The following is a 21,494-nucleotide window of genomic DNA, read 5'->3' as shown; positions in this document are numbered from 1 at the left end:
GGCTTGTGTAGACATACCCTCAGAGTGGTTGGTTTTTTGAAGCACTTAGGTACACACAGGTATTTTTCTATACAGTAGGTCAGTGGTTCCCAACCTTTTTAAATATACAGACCCCTTTTCAATCTATTAAAATGTTATGGACCTCTAGCCCAACTAAACCCTTCCTGCCACCCTAATAGCTTTTGAACAGTAAGAGCAGGGTGTTGTATTCATGTAACATGATCACGGGACTAAATATGTAATACATTTATAATTACAGAATACATAAATATTTTCATTACTTAAAATACATACATGTTTTTATATAGTGTACACTTATTTTAATTTATATTTTAAACTTTCTGCAGACCCTGTACAGTACCATCGTGGACTACCACAGGTTTGCAGACCACAGGTTGGCAATCACTGCAGTAGGTTATCTTACGACACTACATATCATTATGGATAGTGCATGGTTACAACAAGATCACTAAAAATATACTTAACACTAAAACTATACTGACATAATTTAATCTTCCTTTGATTCAGAAGGCACTTCAGTATCTTGCAGTGCCTAAGGCTCATCATTATTACCATTATCATCATTATCACCATCAATTATTATTGTAGAAGCGGAGGTGTAGATGAGGCAGAATCTGTAAATACCTATGACACACCATGGAAGTTACTCTTTTTGAATAAATCCCTGACATCAGCTTACAGACTTGTCTTCTGCCTTTTTTGTGTACAAGTAGAGTGCAAAATGTGTAATTCCATAACATGCTGGTCCCAGTTACTAGACTGAAGACTTGTATTGGGTGATATAAAAAAATCTGGTTAATTGAGATTTCTGGTTAAGTGCTGGATAATTGAGAAATTACTATACATGATTGTTGGAACAAGGAACAAAATGTGTTGTCAACATTCTGAGCTCTTCCAATAATAATGCTGTTAACCTTTATATCATGGCAAAATATAAGGAGGAGTAGAGTTAACCTTGGGCTGCATGTACACTGGAAGCTGAGAGTCTGATCCCCAGCTTAAGTAGGTGTACATGAGCTAAAATAATAGTATAGCCACCATAGCTTATATAGTGGCAAGCAGCTAATTGCTCCGAGTTCATATCCGTCGGGATTGGACAGGCAGTGGAACTGACAGCCACTGTGGGCCCCTGGACAAGGCATTTCTCTGTGTGTGTGTGTAGGGGGGTGTGGCTCTGTGCTCCCGGAAGGGCCGGGGCCTGAGGCAGAAGGGGCAGTGCCAGGGGCAGCCAGTCCTCAGCACCTCCTGGAGTGCGGAGCGTTTCCACACCCCAAGCCACATGGAACATCCGGTGCAGTGCTCTAGCAGCGATTTAAAGGACCTGAGGCTCTGACAGCCACAGCTGCAGGAGTAGCGGTGGTGGCAGCCAGAGCCCTGGTCCCCTTTGAATTGCCAGGTCGTAGGGCAACTGCATAGCCTAATCACCTGCCGACAAACTGCCTTCCTTTGTCAGAGGGCCTGTGGGCAGGTGATTAGGTCATGACACCACTTGCCACTGCTTGTGATTCCGTGGCTACACAACTATTTTTTAGTCCGTTAGCTCAAAGAGAGTTACTGTTATGTCTATGCAAGCTGTGAATCTCACCCCAGGCCCAAGTATAGATGGAGCCTTGGTTTATATAGACTAGATTTTAAGTGTTACTCACTTGTTAGTGTTGTGATGAAATGAGCCAGTATTGCTTAGTCTCTTCATGTGTTCTGCTAATTTAATCATTTAGATATAGAAAACAATGTGCAATGGCTTTGAAATAAGAAGTGGCTTCTAGTTTTTGAATGTATTTCTGCATCTTAGGGATTTTTAAGTACACACACACACACACACACACCTGATCTTACAAACTAAATTGGGGTAAGTGTGATCTGTAATGGGAGTTTTCAAGGATTACCTAGGATGCTAAGAGTAAATGGTGTTTGTGATTCAAGGTGAGATTTCCCTCGAAGTCAGTGTAATATATGGGGCATGTATGTACAGCTGTATATAAAATATGTATTTTAAAGTACTTTGTGATCTTCTGGCAAGAAATGTGCAATATAGACACTATTAATAATAACAACTGAGTTGATATTTTATTGGCTGTAGTTCTGAACCATAGAACTATAAGACAGCAAAAAGTAGCAAATCATCCTGCACTCTACTTGGCTGCTCAGAAAAACGTGAACAAGAGCCAAATATGAGTAATTTTGAAACTAAGTGACTGTAAATAGATTCTTTGTTTATTAAAAGGAGACAGAAGGGAAAAGCTGTAGTCTACATCTGACAGATATCATGGTATTGTATAACACAAGGACTATGCATGGATCTCATATACTACAAAAGGATGTTAGTAGAAGAACCTGCCATTACAGGTATCTACTAGGAGCTCTCCAAGAGCACACCAAATTGAGGGGTTATAATCTTATTGCAGCCTCACTGTTCAAAATACTATTCTTTTCTGTGTATAAGAAATCGTTAATGAAAGGCAACCCTTTCGTCTGCCTCCTGAGAATTTTACCTAGTTGTACCCTGAGTGAAGAAACAGGGTACAACTAGGTAAATCTGAGAGTGATGCTGACTCTACCCTTTATCAGAAGATTAGTCTATTTAATGTGATATTCCACTTGTGATTGTATAAAACAGCCTCCGTATGCAGCAATTAGAAAAATCACATAGAACAAATGTGAGCCTCAATAATATTTGCCATTTGCATACTCTAATTTATTCACCTTACTTACTTTGGCACCTAAGGCTATATCTACACTGCAACTCCCGTGTCTTAACAGCAGCCTGTTATTTCAGTCTCACTATTCTGATGTTCCTGTAAACCTGATTCCAACCTCATTCTACTGTGTAGACAGTGCCAAATTATGAAATAAGCTATTTCAAAATAAGATTGAAATAAGATACGCAATTTGCATAGCTCAAATTGTGTATTTTATTTCGACCTATGTTGCAGTGTAGACTCATACTTAGAGACTAATGAATGTTGTCACAGAACTGTTCTTTGTTTTTAAAGTTACAGACTAACACAACTACCCCTCTGAGACTTACTTATTTTGAATAGTACTTTCATCTTCAAGTAGACTCACTGGGGGAAGATCCTCAGGTGGTGTAAATTGTTATCACCCAGTCAAAATCAATTATTGAACTTCAGTGGAAGTATGAGTCAACAGCGTGCCCTTGTAACCAAAAAGACTAACGGTATGTTGATGTGCATTAGTAGGAGTACTGCCAGCAGATCTAGGTAAGTGATTATTCCCCTTTATTCAGCACTAGTGAGACCACATCTGGAATATTATGTCTAATTCTGCCCCCTGCCCATTACAGAAAGGATGTGGATACATTGGAGAAAGTCCAGCAGAGGGCAACAAAAATGATTGGGGGCTGGAGCATGTGACTCATGAGGAGAGGCTGAGGGATTTGGGCTTATTTAGTCTACAGAAGCGAAGAGTGAGGGGGGATTTGAGAGCAGCCTTCAGCTACCTGAAGGGGGGTTCCAAAGAGGATGGAGAGAGGCTGTTCTCAGTGGTGACAGAAGACAGAATGAGGAGCAGTGGTCTCAAGTTGCAGTGGGAGAGGTCTAGGTTGGATATTAGGAAAAACTATTTCGCTAGAGGGTGGTGAAGCATTGGGATGGGTTACCTAGGGAGGTGGTCGAATCTCAACCCCGAGTGGTTTTTAAGTCCCAGCTTGACAAAGTCTTGACTGGGAAGATTTAGCTGGGATTGGACTCTATGACCTCCTGAGGTCTCTTCCTATGATTCGATGACAGTTTTCATCATCTGAGGATCTGCCTCATTGGTTTTAATGGGACTATGTAAGGAATAAGGCAGTGTTTGATTAATGTTAGGGTGTCTGATTCAAGCTACAGAGACTGGCAACACATTTTTAATCCAATTTGACTGAGCTTTTAGATAATGTTTAAAAGTAAGGGCTAGATCTTCAGTTACTACAAGTTGCAATCACTCCATCAAAGTGCATAGGGAGCAGTGTTGATTTTTTTTGTAATATTCTTTATTATAAAATGGATGCCTATTTTGTAAAAAAAAAAAAAAAAAAAAAAAAAAAGTCGTCACTCTTGGATTAGATTTGTAATATTATGTGAGTTTTTAAAGCAAGTCTTTTCATTCAGAAATACTGGAGGAATCTTTTGTGTTAGTATTTCTTATTCATTTAAAATGTTATTTCTTTTAGCTTGGTCATACTGTCTGAGAATTATGTACAGAGCATATTAGGACTTCCTGAGCTGTATAGCGTAATGATCTTGAAGCAATTATTGTTTTAGAATGATAAAAACAGATGTTTTGCAGGACTGGGTCCTTAGCCACACAAGTAGATCCAGTGAAGTCAATGAATCTACACACATGAAGGAAGGTTTTATAGAGTGGGCTCAAATCATAGCTTTTCTGATCCATGTCACTTCTGTAGTACCTTACTGATTAAGAAAATGCTGAATTGACAAACCACTGTACAGAAAATCCAGACTGTGGCATGAGGTTTTATCTGTATCAATTCAGTTGGAATTAGTAAGACCTGAATATAAATTCTTGTTACTCAGTGAAGAGTATTTTTCTAAATATTGGTCATAGATGTTCTGGGGCATTGAAGCTAACAGTGAAGCCCAATGTTGACCTTCTTTAATAAGATGGAAGATGAGAACCTATGGAGTCTCCTATAGGATCCAAAATAGATCTTGGTCCAAGTAGATTGGCTTTTGGATTAAGGATTCTATACACTTTGTATTCTGCAAACCACTCTATTACACAGAGTATCATAGATGATTCCAATGCCCTGATACTTAAAATAAGACAGTTCTGTTGGCCACGAAGAAGGACTCTTTCGATTATTTTTGTGCTACAGTCTGAGAACTGCTGAGACAGAATATTGCATATTTTGACTTGACTCCAGAGGCTACTTTATGCGTAGTTTAGGTGCAACCTTTAAGTCCTTTGCAAATGCTGACTACAGGGCTCAGTTGGACAGTTTGTGTACTTTGCTTTAGAGAGAAAATAGTTCTATAATTATTCAGGAAAAATATTTAATGTTTGACACTTTTTTCATATATATGAAATTTAAATATAGTTATCAGTTGTACAACTAGCTAAACAGTAATCAACGGAAAAGATTGTCTCAATAACCAAACCAACCAAAATGGAAAAAGCTGGAAATCTTTCAACAAAATAAATTCTGTTCTTCTCAGATGTCATGAAAACTGATGTCACTTTTAATTCTTCTGCAAAAATTGCTGCAGTTTGCAGCTAGTCAATGCACTCATTTTCTCCCTGACCAATCTATACAAAGACATTCTGTATACATTTCTATTTTCTGTGCCAGAAATGCATTCCTGGAATATAATGGAGGCCTTTTTGTTTTGTTTTTTATTTAGAAATGGAGAGAATACTTTCTCCATGAACTTTAATAACATTTGTTTATTATTATAAATTATTAGACCAACTTCTTTTGGCAAACCAAAGTGGAATCCCCCAGCAGTAAACTTCTCATTACATTATTTATTTTGTAAATATTATGCAAAAAAGAGCTTTGTATGACAGGTTTACATGAGTAACATAAAGCTTCATGTCTATAAAGGGAGGGTGGCTTTTAATGGACTGAACAAGAAACTTTTCTAGCTTCAGATGGCAATTTAGCCTTTATAAGTGTGTGTTGTTCAGACTGCTTATGATTGCAGTGGTTTGGACCATACCAGAAGTTAGTCTTTGTTGATGAGATCAGCTTTATTGTTGCAGTGTTTTGGGAATATCTGCTTCTCTGGAGATTATATCCAAGATTCTGGAGTGGAAACCTCTTTCAGACTACGTGAAGCAACTAAAGTACTGGCATGGGCTATTTAGGGAGGTGGTGGAATCTCCATCCCGAGGGGTTTTTAAGTCCTGGCTTGACAAAGCCCTGGCTGGGATGATTTAGTTAGGGTTGTTCCTGCTTTGGGTAGGAGATTAGACTCGATGACCTCTTGAGGTCTCTTCCAGCCCTAGGATTCTATGATTCTATGATTCCAAGTCATCTCAGAGATGACTATAAAGGAGAAGTGGTGTACAATGTAAGTATTAAACTTACCCGACAAAATAAAAAGATTAGAAGTGTTGGCTTATGAGTGACAGAACTGGATCAGATGGATTCTACCCTTGCACAGCCATTCAACCTTCTGGTGAAACACACTCATTTTTGGTTTGTGTGTGTCTGCTGTGCCGGTCCTTGTTTGTTAACCCAATGATAGGTGGGTGGCTTGGCGAGTAATGCTCTACTCTCTTGACTTCAACCATACCTACATATAATCAGAGGCATGACAGGCAGATTGATCACAGTGCAATATATCCCCTAATTTCTCTCTCTCCCTCTCCCAAGAAAAAGTGCACCTATGTGTCTTTGTTCAGTTGGATTTTTTTCTTTCCTTTTTTTTTAATGTATTTTGTTCCCCTGGTGTCTTGTCTTGAGTGTCTGACTGTGGATTGTATTTTTCTTGTTACTGACAGCAAGTAATACATGCTGAAGGTGATCAATGCAAGTTCAAGCTTTGTGATTTATTTTTAATTATCTCTTCTACCATACAATGGAGATGTATAGCACTGTGTTAAAATCAATGGGAAGTGGGAAGAGGCAGCATAGAAGGACCACCGGTGTGATGTGCCCATGAAGAAGACAAATGTGGATCTAACATGTTTTGGATGAGGTATTTCCAGTAGGTAGAAAGCAGTATTAGGATCATTGTACAAGGCACTTGTAAAACCTCATTTGGATTACTGAGTACAATTCTGGTCACCCATGTTCAAGAAAGATCAATTTAAACTGGAATGGGTGCAGAGACGAGGTACTAAGATGATCAGGGGAAGGAAGGGTCTGTCACATGGGAGGAGACTGAAAGGGTTTGGCTTGTTTAGTCTGGCGTGGAGAAGGGAGGTAATTGCTCTCTATAAATATATGAAAGGGGATAAATACCAGGGAGGGCGAAGAGCTAAGCTAAGGGACAGTTGGCACAAGAACAAATGGCTATAAACTGGCTCTGAACAAAATGAGGCTGGAAGTTAGAAGACCGTTTCTAACCGTCAGTGGGGGTAAGGTTCTTTCACAAGAAATCCATGTTGCCCATCCACACTGACTTCTTGCCCAAGAGTTCTTGTGCAAAAAGGCTTATTCCTCATGGGGAGAGGAATAACTCTTCCGCAAGAAGCCCTCTTTTCCAATGCTGTACTGTAAATTTACTTGCACAAGAAGGTGCATGCAGTGTAGATGCTCTGCAAGTTTTTGTGTAAGAACAGTTATTCTTGCGCAAAAAGCCTGCAATGTAGACGTAGCCTTATAGTATAGACAAATGAGTCTGTGGTTCCTTCTGGCCTTAAAGTTTATGACATATTGGCTGTGTCTACACTGGCATGAATTTCCGGAAATGCTTAAAACGGAATACTATTCCGTTTTCAATTTTTCCGGAAAAGGAGCGTCTACATTGGCAGGCTGCTTTTCCGGAAAAGCCCTTTTTCTGGAAAAGCGTCTGTGGCCAATGTAGACGCGCTTTTCCGGAAAAGATCCCCGATCGTCATTTTCGCGATCGGAGCTTTTTTTCCAGAAAAGACTACTGGGCTGTCTACACTGGCCCTTTTCCGGAACAGTGTTCCGGAATAAGGACTTATGCCTGAGCGGGAGCAGCGTAGCTTTTCCGGAATAGCGGCTGATTTTGTACAGTAGAGCGTCGTTGCTTTTCCGGAAATTCAAGGGCCAGTGTAGACAGCTCACAGCTTATTCCGGAAAAGCAGCTGATTTTCTGGAATAAGTGGCCCAGTGTAGACACAGCCAAAGTGATCAATAAGTACTGAGCTTACAGAGAGTTGTGTAGTACCGACAGATGGAGCCTGGGACCTCTGGAGCTTCGTGCACCAGCCTCTACCGCTACAACTCTCAGCTAAGGTTCTAGAGCATGCTCATTCTTTCTCTCTGTAAGTGGTCTAAGTGCCACTATATGGGACAGTACATCACATCCAGAAGGTGTGTGGGTGACAGTTGCACATATTAAGGCGGTAATTTTAAAACAAATTGTATACAAGCCAAGAACATCCAATGTAAGACTTGGGAAGAAATTAGGAGTTAAGGAAAAAAATGTTTAAAACCTGTTATACTGATAAGAACCATGTGAGGCTTTAAGTATGATTAAAATATTGATTCAGAGATCTTGGAACTTCACTGCAATTCCACAAGGGCTATATAATTAAAGTTCAAATGGCTAAGAGTAAACCAGTTTTCTGAGTTAGCTTAATTCTTATTTTTCCAAATGCCTCATATAGTCTCTAGCTAGAAATATCATGAATATTATCACATATCTCTCACGCTTACAGTACTTTTGGCTGGAAGCATGACTGATTTTGATAATATTTCAAGTATTTTGAATGGAATTATTGGTTGATCATCAAATGTAATTTATAGCTGCTTTAGTTTTTGCTTTATGTATTAGTCCTGTAGCACTGTAATATGGTTTCCCAAAGAACTGGCTTTTTCTCTTCTAGGCTCAAATCCTGATTTGATTTAATTTACGTTTTCCATTTACTTCAACATAACATGCAGTCCTTAGGGTTTGATCCAAAGCCCACTGAAATCAATAGGAGTCTTTCCATTGACATCAGTAAGCCATGGATCAGGCCCATCAAGCAAAATTATCTGTCTCTGCTCTGAAAGTACATTACAGAAGGTTGGGATCTTCAAAAGTGCCTAAGGGAGTTAAATGTCCAAATCACAACAAATTCCTATTTTAGTATATAACTCCTCTAGAATCTAGTGGAAGCAAAACAACAGGTAATTCCAGTAAATGTCAGAATGTCAGGCTGAACCCTCACTAGATATAGAAGATGTTCCATTATACTCCAATGGACATCTAATTCTTCTCACTTTACCACTCTCAGACTATTAGGAAATCAACAAGAAGGGTTATTGTCCACAGAGGAAATCACAACTAAACCAGCTAGGAGCTCACCCTAATAACCTGCACGGAAAACATCACATACTGTAACTTCTCATGACATTGAGGGGAAGAAGAATGTCCTACAATACTTCTCACAGCATGGGAACAGGCATGAGTTTGTCCTGTTAAAATCCGTTAAGTTTATTAGCAGACAGTGGTGGAAGACCTTGGAAAAACAGGAAGGTGCATTGTTTTCATTCAGTGCTATTGTATGTAATGAGAGATTTGACTTTTCAGGTTAAAAGAGACAACTGTCTCTAAAAAAAAAAAAAAAAAAAAAAAAAGATACTCCAGTGAATATTTGAGGACTTACATTCAGTTGTTCCCCTCAGGAAATTTTATTCATTTCCCCCAGAGTTCAAGCTTATGAGAAAAGTCTCCATTAAGGTCTCCTCTTCATGGGTGTGAAGAAGCAATCAACACAATCTTTTGTCCTCTGATGTTCCACAATTGGTTTGTCCGGTGTCTACCAGGCTTGTGGTAAATTAGTATTTCACAAGTTCTTAATACTTGGGGCTGGGGAAGAGAGGAGTTACAGTTTCAAAGGAAAAATTTTCTAGTGCAAAAACTTAAATATTACCTTATAACATGGGATACAGATATAATGAAATTCGTGCAGGTAGCAACTTCCAAAAGCATTTCAGAAAGCCAAAACACATTTTAATAAACCTAATACCTATCTGAACAATGTGAACACATAGGTGAGCCAGACTGGTTTGCAGCTATGCATTTGTCAGTGTTCAGTTAAGACCTACAGGCATTGGTATGAGTTGTCCTCTGGTCTGCTACCATTAAAATATATATTTGCTGAATAATATCTGATTAGCTTAGAACTGGTTGGCTATCCAATAAGTGTTAATACAGCAGCAATCTCTAATGAATACTGGAGATAAGAGATTCTGTTTGCTGAGTAGTAAGTACCATCTAATCAAAAGGGGTTTGTCAGGGTACTCTCAAGAGTAGCTGCTGAGTAATCAAATGTTTTTGAAAAATCTGGTTCTTCATGTCCTATCTAATCTCTTGTATGCCATAAGCGCTAGGTAACATGAATAGTCTCCAGTTCCTTTATAACTGGATGTCACAGAAGCTGGGAAAGTTAAATGGCAGCTTAATTTTCATGTCTAGACCTTCTCATTAGCACAGCTTCCCATAATATCAGTTTATTCTGTGTATTGTTCCATTGCATTGTGGAAAATCATAGAAGTACATATCTGTTAAAGCTAGGTATGCAAGTTTTTTGTAATCTGTCCCTGACAGCATCTGTCAAAACAATACAGGAAAATCCTCGGGCTTGGTATGTTATTAGGGAATGGGACTGTTTGTTTATTCACTAGAAGGAATAAAACACATTGAGAAGAAGCCAGAGGAGAGAGATTGATTCAGTTATAAAGACTTCCATCTTGCAGCTACAGGATATTTCAGTTCCAGCGTTTCACATCAATAATAAACAATCTTTATGGGAATCATCAAAAGAGAAAAAGAAATGAGGGCTAGAATATATATAAAAAAATTTGGTGCCTGCTGTAGCGACATGAGGTTCGATTTGAAGATTGGAAAGAAGCATGTTCCGTATCACAAGAGCTTGAATTTCAAATAAATGTTTGCCAGCTATATGAGGCATTATCAATAATGTATCATCCTAATTCTTTTGAGATGATCTGTTGATGCAAGCCATTGGAGCACATGGTACTAATAGGAGCATTTATTTGATTTACGGAGCTACAAAATAGCAAATAACTAGAATTTTTTTAAGCGACAGCCTGCATAGCCTCTTGAACACAGTGCAGTATAAATCATGCTTGTCTTTCTTAAGTGGTCTCCAGTGGTCTCAGGGTATAAGTAAATGCACTTAGATTGGCATCTTCATAGTCCATTTCCAATACCTGATTGACAGGTCATATTTTGTTGTATTATGCATTTTCTTTTAGATCTTTAGTAACTCCTTCATCCCCTGGATATTTGATGCTCATAGCAGGACATCTTGGAAAGGAGTGTTTATATATCTGTATAAATGTGTGTCCTCACACATTGTGTCTCTATAAATGTGTGCCTTCACACTGTGTATTGGGCCTGCCTTTTCTTAGAAAGATATACCTCTGGAAGCATGCTGAGGAGATAATGTGAAATCTTTTCCAGACCTCTGTTGGGTATTAAATATAAACATACTCAACCCTAAAGCTGCAGTGGTGGTTTTGCCCTCATGTTTTGCAAATTCAGGTGACAGTCATTGTTTGATAAACAGATTTATTTTAACTCCTTGTCCAGTATCTAACAGCACTGATGTGTGTATGTATGACACATGCATGCATGCTTGCCCCCACACTCTCGTACAACATATACTCCTATTAAAGCATGTTTTTGAAAATGTATTCACCTCAAAATTGATGGGATTTGTAGATGTTGGGGTGTCTGTGTGTACTGTCAGTGTTATGTGCCCTTATTCATAGTTTGAGAGTCAAGCTTAGAGCTGGTTGTGTTTCATATAATTGTCCGGCAGCCTGTCTGGTAGAGGAGCAATCTTACTGTGTGCTAGAAGTCTCTTCCTCTGCTGGCGGGTTGTTTGCCATGATATACAGCTTTGAGGGGATGAAAAAAAGAAGAAACATGAAGGGTTAAGCAGAATATGGTTGACTTGGGAAGAAGGATAGATGGGATTAAATACAAGGTTTCCTGCTTGTATTTGCAGTTCTTTCTGTAAATCAATGAATGCACTCAGGAGTCTTTTGAGTGATTTAAGAGCACTGGAGGGTAGTAAAGGGAGGCTGGGTGGATTTGGACGGTAGATGTAAGAAGTGTCCTAGCCTGAATGTGCAAAATACATGTTTAATGTAACCCTCTTGACTTCAGAGGAGTTCAAGCAGGGATGAATTTGATTGTGTACTAAAATATAAATGCATACAATTATTTTGGAGGCAAAAAGAAGATAATTATATTTCTTTCTTAGCTTACAGTGTGGAAGAGGAGTTAAAATTCCATATTGGTTCCTATTCACAGATGTATCCCTGTCCCTTCTAAGAGAATGATGCGAACTGGAACTTCATTTTGCATCATTTTATGGGTAATGGTTGACATCCCCTAGCTGAAGTGACCTAGAATTTGAATAAGTACTGCCATTGTACATTGTTTGTGTGGTTTTGTGCTGAGATAACATGGGTGCCTTGAAATGTGCCATGAACAAAAATGTTTGTCTGTTTATTGGTGGAGGCTGAGAGGGTTGCTGTCTGAGAGACAGCTGCGTGCAGTGGAGCAGCCACAAGCAGGGTACAGCAGGTCATTGTGGTTTTTGGTCTTGGTTTTGGAATGTTTGATAGAATGGAACTTTCTATTGGAAACATTCAGTACAATGGACCCCACTTCTGGCCTGATCCAAAGACTACTGAAGTCATTAGAACAATTCTCATTGATAGTAATTAATGGTCTTTAAATTAGGCCCTAAATCTGGACCTGTTTGCTTTCTTGCTGTTGGAAAGGGAACCAGCTCCGCAAATGCAGCTGGGTTGATTTGCATTAGAATCCCCATAATGCATAGTTTAGCCCAAGGGAGAAGAAACCTTTGAGGAACAATATCGCCCCACCAGAAAGCCTGGGACAGAAACACTGATTCCAAATTTGCATTCATTTTATGGCCTGTCATAGGAGATGCAATACTAGTCCCAATGGAAATAAACTCATGTATGTGCATGCTGCAGGAGCCTTATTTTGTATAATTTTAAAAATGCACCGAAAAGCTTTATAACACCCTTATGTGATGGTCTTTGCTGGATGGTAATCACACAATCATATCCCAGCATACCTATGTACAATACAAAGAACATCATGTGAGTCTGTTGATTGACTCAGCAGACAAGAATAATGATGAGTCAGATTCAGTTCCTTGTTGGGCCTTTCTTAAAACCAAACCAAGATATAGGAGTCTGCTTCACTGGAACAGGCAGCTTTTCCCAGGTTTTTGGAATGATAATTATAAAAATTTGTATGCCTTTCCGTAAGGTCTTACTCTTCTGACTTTAGTGAAAGTATGGTCGGGTCAAGACTGTAAGGAAGGGCTGGTGGATATGAATGTATATAACCTTTAAGGGGTTCAGTATGTACCATTGTCTGTGGCATTGTCTTACTCCCAAAATAAGGCTGCTGTTGCTACAAGGGAAATAATAAAGGAATGAGAATATTTTCACTAATTGTAGATTAGAGGACATTTTGGAAGAAAGAGCAGTTTGACTGTAACACCTCAGTGTACTTGCATGCAATCACATTTAGCTTTGATTTTATAGCATTTACAGCCTTTGGTGTCTATTCTACCCCATTAATGCAATGGCAGTTCTTTATGTGCTGAGGGAAGTACAGACTCTAAGGTAAACTGTTAGGAGTGAATACATTCTTGGAGTCATCTATCATTCCAAAAAAGAAAATTTGAATTCCCTCCCTCTCTTATTTAATTACTTTCACTTTTAAAAAGTTACAATATTTAAATGTAAACAAACATCTGGCACAATATATACCATTTCTGCTATCTGTATACATAAATTCACATTATAATTACTGTTTATCTTTCCAGCTACTGTGAACCATTGAATCTTTAAAGAAAGAAAATATGGAGCTTGCTTGCTTACAATTCACCAGTGTTGTCTTTATCATACTTTAATAGCTTCTAACTCAGTTATTTCTGCTTGGAAAATATTTTATTCTGTTATCTGTGTTTGGACAGGTGCTTATAAGAAATACAAGTAGTGAAACTCGGGGCCTGATCTGAAGTTACACCAGTGTAGAATTAAATATTTATTCATAATGTAAAAATCTTGTAGATTGGTCCCCAAGTCTTTACCGCTTTCAGCACAGTATTCAGGTCCTGGAATTACCTCTGTTCATGTACACATCTCCCATCTTTTATTTCTTTAAGCATTTGAAAAAAAAACTATTAAACCTTTCCTGCCTTGCTATTGTCATTAAATCACAAACAGAATAGATAGGTAGCCTTAACATTCATATATTTTTAAGTCTCCAAAGATCTGATTTCAAGATTTTATCATTTTCTTGCAAATTACTGTTAGTGGTTTGTAGGTGTACTGATAATAAAATTAAGGTGTGGGTCCCCTTGTACTAGGAACTGTACAGAAAAGTCACAGAGGATGATTTCTGATCCAGTCTGCAGCAGACAGACTGGTTGCTATAGATAAACATGTTGCAGATCTTTTGGTGGAAGTCTCAGGTCACCAATTTCTCACTCAATCATTTGAATTTAACATATAAGATATTCTCTACAAACATTTCATGAACAAGTCATAGCACAAGTATTTTCTTGAATACTGTGTATAGATGTGGTTGCTTCATCTCAAAAAAGATATATCGGCATTGGAAAAGGTTAAAAAAAGGGCAACACAAATGATTAGGGGTTTGGAACGGATCCCATATGAAGAGAGATTAAAAAGACTGGGACTTTTCAGCTTAGAAAAGAGGAGACTAAGGGGGGATATGATAGAGGTACATAAAATCATGACTGGCATGGAAAAAGTGAATAAGGAAAAGTTACTTATTCCCACAATATAAGAACTAATGGTCACTAAATGAAATTAATAGGCAGCAGTTTTAAAACAAACAAAAGGAAGTTTTTCTTCTCGCAGCACACAGTCAATCTGCAGAATTCCTTGCCAGAGGATGTGGTGAAGGCTATGACTTTAACAGGATTCAAAAAAGAACTAGATAGATTAATGGAGGTTAGGTCCATCAATGACTATTAGCCAGGATGGGTAGGAATGGTGTCCCTAGCCTCTGTTTGTCTGGAAATGGGTGACAGGAGAGGGATCATATGAGGATTACCTTTTGGGTCCCCTTTCTTTGGGGCAATTGGTATTGGCCATTGTCAGCAGACAGGATACTGGGCTAGATGGACCTTTGGTCTGGTCCAGTATAGCCGTTCTCATTATCACAAACACATAAGCACTTAATGGAGTACACCTGCTTTAGGTGTTTTGATGTTATTTCCAAGAGTAGCCATATTGAATTAGTAGGACCTTTGAGTAGGTTGAGCTTCACTGATTTTGCTTCATAAAAAAAAAAATGTTATTCTAAAATAAAAGCCATCTTCATGAATGAGGCAAATCATGGGTCTTGGTGTTGTACCAGAATGGATCGAGTGAGAGAGGCTATAGGAATATATGAGGGTATGTCTACACTACATTAGTTAATTCGAACTAAGCTAATTCGAACGAACGCGTCTAGAACTAAAAACTAGTTCAAATTAGCGTTTTGCTAATTCGAACTAGCATGTCCACATTGAGTGGACCCTGAACAGGGCTTAAGGATGGCCGGAAGCAGTGCCGGCAGGGCATCAGAGGAGGACTTAGAGCGTGGAGCTGCTGCCTCAGGCTAGCCGAGGGCTGCGCTTAAAGGGACCCGACCCCCACCCCGGACAGACAGTTCTCAGGGGTGCCACTCTTGAAAACCAGTCCTGGCTTGGAGTGCCCGGACTACCCACACTGGGCACATCACAGCACTCGGCCATCAGACCGGCTGCACTTGCCGCAGGCTGCCATCTGGGGAGAGGGAGTAATTGGGGGGCTGCAGGAGAGCTTCCACCCCCAGAAGCCCGCAGAGCCAGCCCAGTCCTCCCCATCGGGGGCTCGTACCCCATTCCTCCCTCACCTCCTTCCACTTACCCTTCCCTAGCCCCCCTTCCTGATGTACAAAATAAAGATAACGTTTCTTCCAACATTGACTCTGTTTTTATTGAACAAAACTGGGGGAGACTGGGAAAAGGAGGTGGGAGAGGGGAAGAGAAAGGCTGGGAGAGGGGAGGGCAACTAACATGATCAGGGGTTAGGAACTGGTCCCAGATGCAGAGAGGCTACAGAGACTGGGACTGTTCAGATTAGACAAGAGGAGACGGAGGGGGGACAGGATAGAGGTCTCTAAAAGCAGGGGTTGGGTAGAGAGGGTGCATTCAGAAAAGTTCTTCATGAGTTCCCATAAAGAAGGACTAGAGGACACAAAAGGAAAGGAATGGGTAGCAGGCTTCAAACTAGTAAGAGAAAGTTGTTCTTCACAAAGCAAAGAGTCAACCTGTGGAACTCCTTGCTGCAGGAGGCTGTGAAGGCTAGAACTAGAACAGAGTTTAAAGGGAAGTGAGATTAAGTCATGGAGGTTGGGTCCATGGAGTAGTCTTAGCCAGGGGGTAGGAGTGGTGTCCCTGCCCAAAGTTTGTGGAAGGCTGGAGAGGGATGGCACGAGACAAATGGCTTGGTCACTGTCTCCGGTCCACCCCCTCCAGGGTCCCTAGGGTTGGCCGCTGTCGGCAGACAGGCTACTGGGCTAGATGGACCTTTGGTCTGACCCAGGATGGCCATTGTAAGCCCAGGGCTCAGGGTCGGGGGTCTCAGTGGACCACCTTGATTTTCATGCACTCCTGCTCCTGGGTGGCCAGGCTGGCAGCTCTCCTGCCCTAGACGGCCACTTTCCTGTGCCTAGTGCGGAGATCATGGACGAGGTCCACAATGTCCGCACTAGCCCAGGAAGGTGCCCACCTCTTGCGGTCCCGGGCAAGCTCCCGGGAGCCGCCAGCCTGGTTCCGGGAAGAGGAGGTGGGCTGGGGGACATCGGGTGGGTGGCTCTGTGCCGTGCCAGGTGCAGGGTCTGCTGGCTGGGTGCTGGCAGGTTTGCACCTGGCACGGGCACCGTAGCCAGCCCGTGCCCCTTTAAGGGGTCCGGGGCCAGGAGGGGGGCATAGAGTTTCCCTGGTGTTGGCCAGAGTGGCCACCAGGGAAACCTGGGGAGGGCTAGCCTCCCACTAGTTCGAATTAAGGGGCTACACACCCCTTAATTCGAACTAGTAAGTTTGAACTAGGCTTAATCCTCGTAAAATGAGGTTTTCCTAGTTCGAACTAAGCGCTCCGCTAGTTCGATTTAAATTCGAACTAGCGGAGCGCTAGTGTAGCGCCTATGAATGTTAGTTCGAACTAACATTGTAGTGTAGACATACCCTAAGATTTTTTTCATAATATACTATAAAAAATAGAGAACCTTATTCAATACACCAGAGGCTGGGTCTAGACTGGCATGATTTAGTGCAAATACTTTTAACAGAAAAGTTTTTCTGTTAAAAGTATTTGCGCAAGAGAGCGTCTATATTGGCAAAAGATTTGCCTTTGCGCAAAAGCATCCGTGCCCAGTATAGATGCGCTTTTGCGCAAGAAAGCTCCAATGGCCATTTTAGCCATCGGGCTTTCTTGCACAAGAAATTAAGGTGCCTGTCTACACTGGCCCTCTTGCACAAGTATTCTTGCGCAAGAGAGTTTATTCCTGAGCGGGAGCGTCAAAATATTTGTGCAAAAAGCACTGATCTCTTATATTAGAACATCAGTGCTCTTGCGCAAATTCTCGTGGCCAGTGTAGACAGGCGGCAAGTTTTGCGCAAAAACGGCCGCTTTTGCAGAAAATCTTTCCAGTCTAGACACACCCCAGAGTGATTCATTTAATGTGTTTTTTTTTATAAATGGTTACATTCAGTATACAGTTATATTTAGATTAGGTTGTAAATGAGTAAATCAGCACCACGTTTCTAGGTCTGGTCCCAATATTTTGAAACCTTTAAGAAAATCTCTGGCATTAATTGGACCTCATTGCAGAAAACAAGAGCTCTCAATTTATTTAGATATCCTACGGCTATAAAAACAGTAAATTGTATTTGTTTTATTACACATGCCAAAGGCAGGGACACTGGAGAAATAAACTACCTTCAAATTATTGAGAGGGTTGGAGCAGGTGATAGGGACTTAATACCTTGCACCTCTAGAGATATGAATTCATATAGTACTACTCTAAGCAACAAACAAAATGTGTATGGCCTCACTCGGCTCCCTAGACATTCTTTCACCTATGGCACTATATAAATATAACATGAATTAATAATTCACATCATACACAATATGAAACATTTCAGCATTCTCTTCTCTGAAGAATCATAATGCTAGCAAAGCAGAAAAGGTGCAATGAAGAAATGAGGGGTCGCTGTGTGTTGCAGCATGCTTAGGTTATCTTAGTCGCCGAGGGAGTTCCAGAGCTAGAAGCATCAGCTTGAGTTAAAGAACGAGGCTCTCTGAATCTGGCACCTGTAATACACTTACCTTCTCTGTGGATCAGGATGTTTAAAAAACGTTGACCAGAAGGTTCTACTTGGTTATAGCCCATGATATCGAATCCCTACTTTTATAAGAATTTGCATACGATACAAAGGAGATTCTGTTTTGGGTGTTTAAAGAGTGTGAAGAAGAAGAAAAAAATCCCATTGTTTGAACTAAGGTAGAAATAGCACAGTGAGCAGTCATGTGACTTTTTAATAACAAGGGAAGAGGGAGTGGTTGGCACTGCTTAGTACATACTGAAAAACTTTTTGGTTTGTAGCAGATATAGCAACACTGGTTAACTACTCTGAGACGTAAACCCTCAGTTGATCGAAAAGCATGTTATCATTGAATGTTTCAAACAATCAGTGATGATAAATGGAGATATTGTGTAATATAACATCTTGTTATTCTTAATGTGAGTTAAGGATTTTGTTTCACTTGAATGGACTGAGTTATATTAGGCTTTCACCCATATGACTGCAAGCCTGTCCTGGTTTTCCTTCATATTATAAAGATAAAGCATTCTCTTCCTTCCTCTCGTTCTCCAAGCAATGCACTCGGAGTAGTCAATTAAACCTGTGTAAAGTGGGTGTGCAGACAGTGCAGAATCAGGGCCACAGGATATAATTCTGGTCTCTGTTACTCTGCTGTCCATCTAAAATATGTCAGTTAAGTTACATTATATTTGCACTAGAATAACCAAGCCAAATTGGTATCATGGTCTCAAACTGGGCTCTGAAAGATATGCACACAACTGTCATTGGCTTCAATAGAAGCATTTCAGGGAGAACTTGGATGGAAAATATGTGCATCCATGAGAACAAAAGTTTGGCTAGTAACTTTTATTTTGATGTAATAAATTATTGAGGAGCCAGCTACATCTAAATGTATCTTTCTCTTTTATTTTTTGCTTTAAATGCCTATTCACAGATTGAAGAAACAAATCAATACAAAAGCCTCCCAAACAAACCCCAAAACATTCTGGTAACAATTGTTCCATGGTGTTTTTTTATAATGTATGACTTTATTATGTGAGCGGGGTGGCAAATTGTCCTCTCTAGCAGATTGACTCACTTTACCTGTGGGGAAGAGACAGCTGAAGAGCCAGGAGGGAAATCTGCCAATTCAGAAAATGTATTGTAATAAATCTATACTGAGACCACATTGTTTGTTTTGAATGTTAGTTTGTATTTGATGGTTCTAATCTAACTGAAGTCTTTATCATAATGTTTGAAATTGTACCTTAGGGCTGAGATTATCACTGAAACTTGCAGAGGCATTTGATGTTTATTCCATGTTGCTCAGTGCATTTCTATTGCTGCACAAAGAGTTTCTCTCTTTGTCATGTTCAGTAAAAGAAATACAGCAGAGAACAGTGTGATAAGCCAGAACAGACTCTCTCTTCACTGGATACAGCTGCCTTTTTCTATCCAGAGAGGAGGAGAGAGATTCTTTGAACCCTTTAAAATAGAATGACTAGACTTCTTACAAAACTAATAATTTCATATCTATTTTAACATTGTTTCAAAGGTCCAGGTCAATTTGATGATAAATCTCTAACCAGCTGCTTTGAGAAGTTTTATATATATTTCAAATACAAAATAATTAAAGCTGTGGTTGAAATTCTGCTGTGTGTGCATAGGCACTGAGAGGAGGCTGAAGCACTCAGGGGGGAAAAAATAGTGGGTGCTCAGCACACTACACCCCACTGGTCAACTCCTCTCTCCCCCTTCCACCTATCAGAAGCCCCGCTGATCAGGGCTCCCCTCTGGCACGATGCTGAACAGCTGGTTGCAGTGGGTGGGAGGTGCTGGGAGGGAGAGGTACAAGGTTGGGGCATGCATAGGAGAGGGGCAAAATGGGGGTGGAAAGAGGTGGGGTGGGAGTGGGGACTTGAGGGAGTGGAGTGGGGGCAGGGTCTGAGGCAGAATGGGTGTCAAGCACCCTGCAGTGAAGGGGAATGTTGGCACATACGGTTGAGTGCACAGTTTATCACTGCATTCCCATGACACTTTCAAAGAGGACAGCAAGATGTGTACTTGGAGACTTGCTCTGAAGTGCCTGTTTTTTTTTTAAAGCATTTGAGAAAATGGTGTTGCCCAGTTGTTGAGACTGGTAGTAGGAATTCTTGGGTTTTAATTGACCACTGATTCCTTCTCTGGCCCTTGGACAGGTAACTTAAACTCTATGCATCTTAGATTTGTAGCATTAGGCTGTTATGAAAACAACATACTGATGTCTGGGAAATACTTTGAGAGGCTCTTAAAAGTGCTATAGGTTTGTATAAGTGGTCATGAAATAATATGGGAAGCTTTGACAGCAACAAGAATACATCACAGGAGAGTGGCTCTAGATATTCCTAAAGCAGTCAATATTATTATTTGTGATCACTTAATAGTGCCAGGACTCTGGTAGATGCTTCACAGGTATTGGCTCTTCACTAATCTTGGTGAAGATAGCAGAACACTGGGAGATTTGAGGTGGAGCATGAGTCTCTGTGAATGGCTCTAGGGTTGTTCAACATGCTTTATTTGTAGTGCCTTGGGAAAGGATGGTCTGATGTTTGATCACTGATGAAATCATTTACTTTTGCTGGTGTATATGAAATCTGAATCAGGCTCAATATTTCATGACTGCTGCAGGAATGAGCAACTGTAGTGACAGTTTCCAGTGGATGCAGTGGTTATTCTCTAGGACAATTGCAGGCAGCAGCCACAGTGCCATAGCTGCTGCTGTATTTTGATTCTGTGTGTGTGTGTGTGTGTGTGTGTGTGTGCGCGCACACTCTCTCGCTGTATGTGCACTTGCATTAATGAGACTGCTTGTCCAATGTGACTGGTCACTTACCTGATTGTACATACACTAAAGCGAATGAGAACAGGTACTGCAGCAGGTTGTCCTTGGTCAGGATCATAGTGGAGCGATTGTACTAGGCACTTTACTTTCTAGCGGGAGTCGGAGTTGGCAGAACATGGATCCCTGAACAAATGGTCTTGGAGGTGTGAAAGCCCTGTAGGAAAGATGCCACAGTGAGATTGATAGGCAATGAGGTTTGTGAAGGAACCAAATGGAGTACAAATCCAGCAAAGGGGAAATTGAAAGTGCAGAGATAACAACAGCTGTTTTTCTGTCCCGCACAGAGAGAGAGAGAGACGTCCTCCCCTTCTGATGGATGGGAAAAGAGGGAGGGAGGAAGAGAATAGACACTTTTCTTCCTCCCATCAGTGAAAGGATGAATAAAGACAGGGGCTCAGAGGTAGATGGAGACAGGAGATTAGCAATGTTGCTGGCTTTCTCTGTTCTTTAGTCTTCAATGAGAGGCTCATTCTTCCACTGTGCTCCACCCTTGTGTGTGTGTGTGTGGGGGGGGGGGGGGGTTGGGGAAGGAATCGATGCTTTAAATATTATGTAAATACAT

At 40.5% G+C, this 21,494-nt stretch overlaps 1 protein-coding gene and 1 long non-coding RNA gene across 3 annotated transcripts in view; one reads left to right on the top strand and one right to left on the bottom strand.

The window, feature by feature from the left end:
• NCKAP5 (NCK associated protein 5) overlaps nucleotides 1-21,494 on the top strand; it is a 659,073-nt gene that overhangs the window by 6,441 nt on the left and 631,138 nt on the right. The gene's annotated exons all lie outside the window — the stretch shown is intronic.
• Nucleotides 1-21,494, bottom strand: part of LOC142830154 (uncharacterized) — a 92,754-nt gene that overhangs the window by 16,120 nt on the left and 55,140 nt on the right. The window contains exons 2-3 of one of the 2 annotated variants that reach the window (XR_012905135.2): nucleotides 20,924-21,086; nucleotides 5,131-9,476 (exon numbers count right to left, since the gene is read on the bottom strand). This is a non-coding gene — a long non-coding RNA (uncharacterized LOC142830154). Of the gene's footprint in view, nucleotides 1-5,130; nucleotides 9,477-20,923; nucleotides 21,087-21,494 lie in introns of those variants that run through there. The other variant, XR_016350003.1, reaches the window with a different exon arrangement.

The sequence above is a fragment of the Pelodiscus sinensis genome, chromosome 7 (assembly GCF_052426305.1).
Source record: "Pelodiscus sinensis isolate ZL-2025 chromosome 7, ASM5242630v1, whole genome shotgun sequence".
In the NCBI taxonomy this organism is placed as follows: domain Eukaryota; kingdom Metazoa; phylum Chordata; order Testudines; family Trionychidae; genus Pelodiscus; species Pelodiscus sinensis.
Note: the sequence above shows the minus strand (reverse complement) of the source record. Positions and strands in the feature narration are given on the sequence as shown.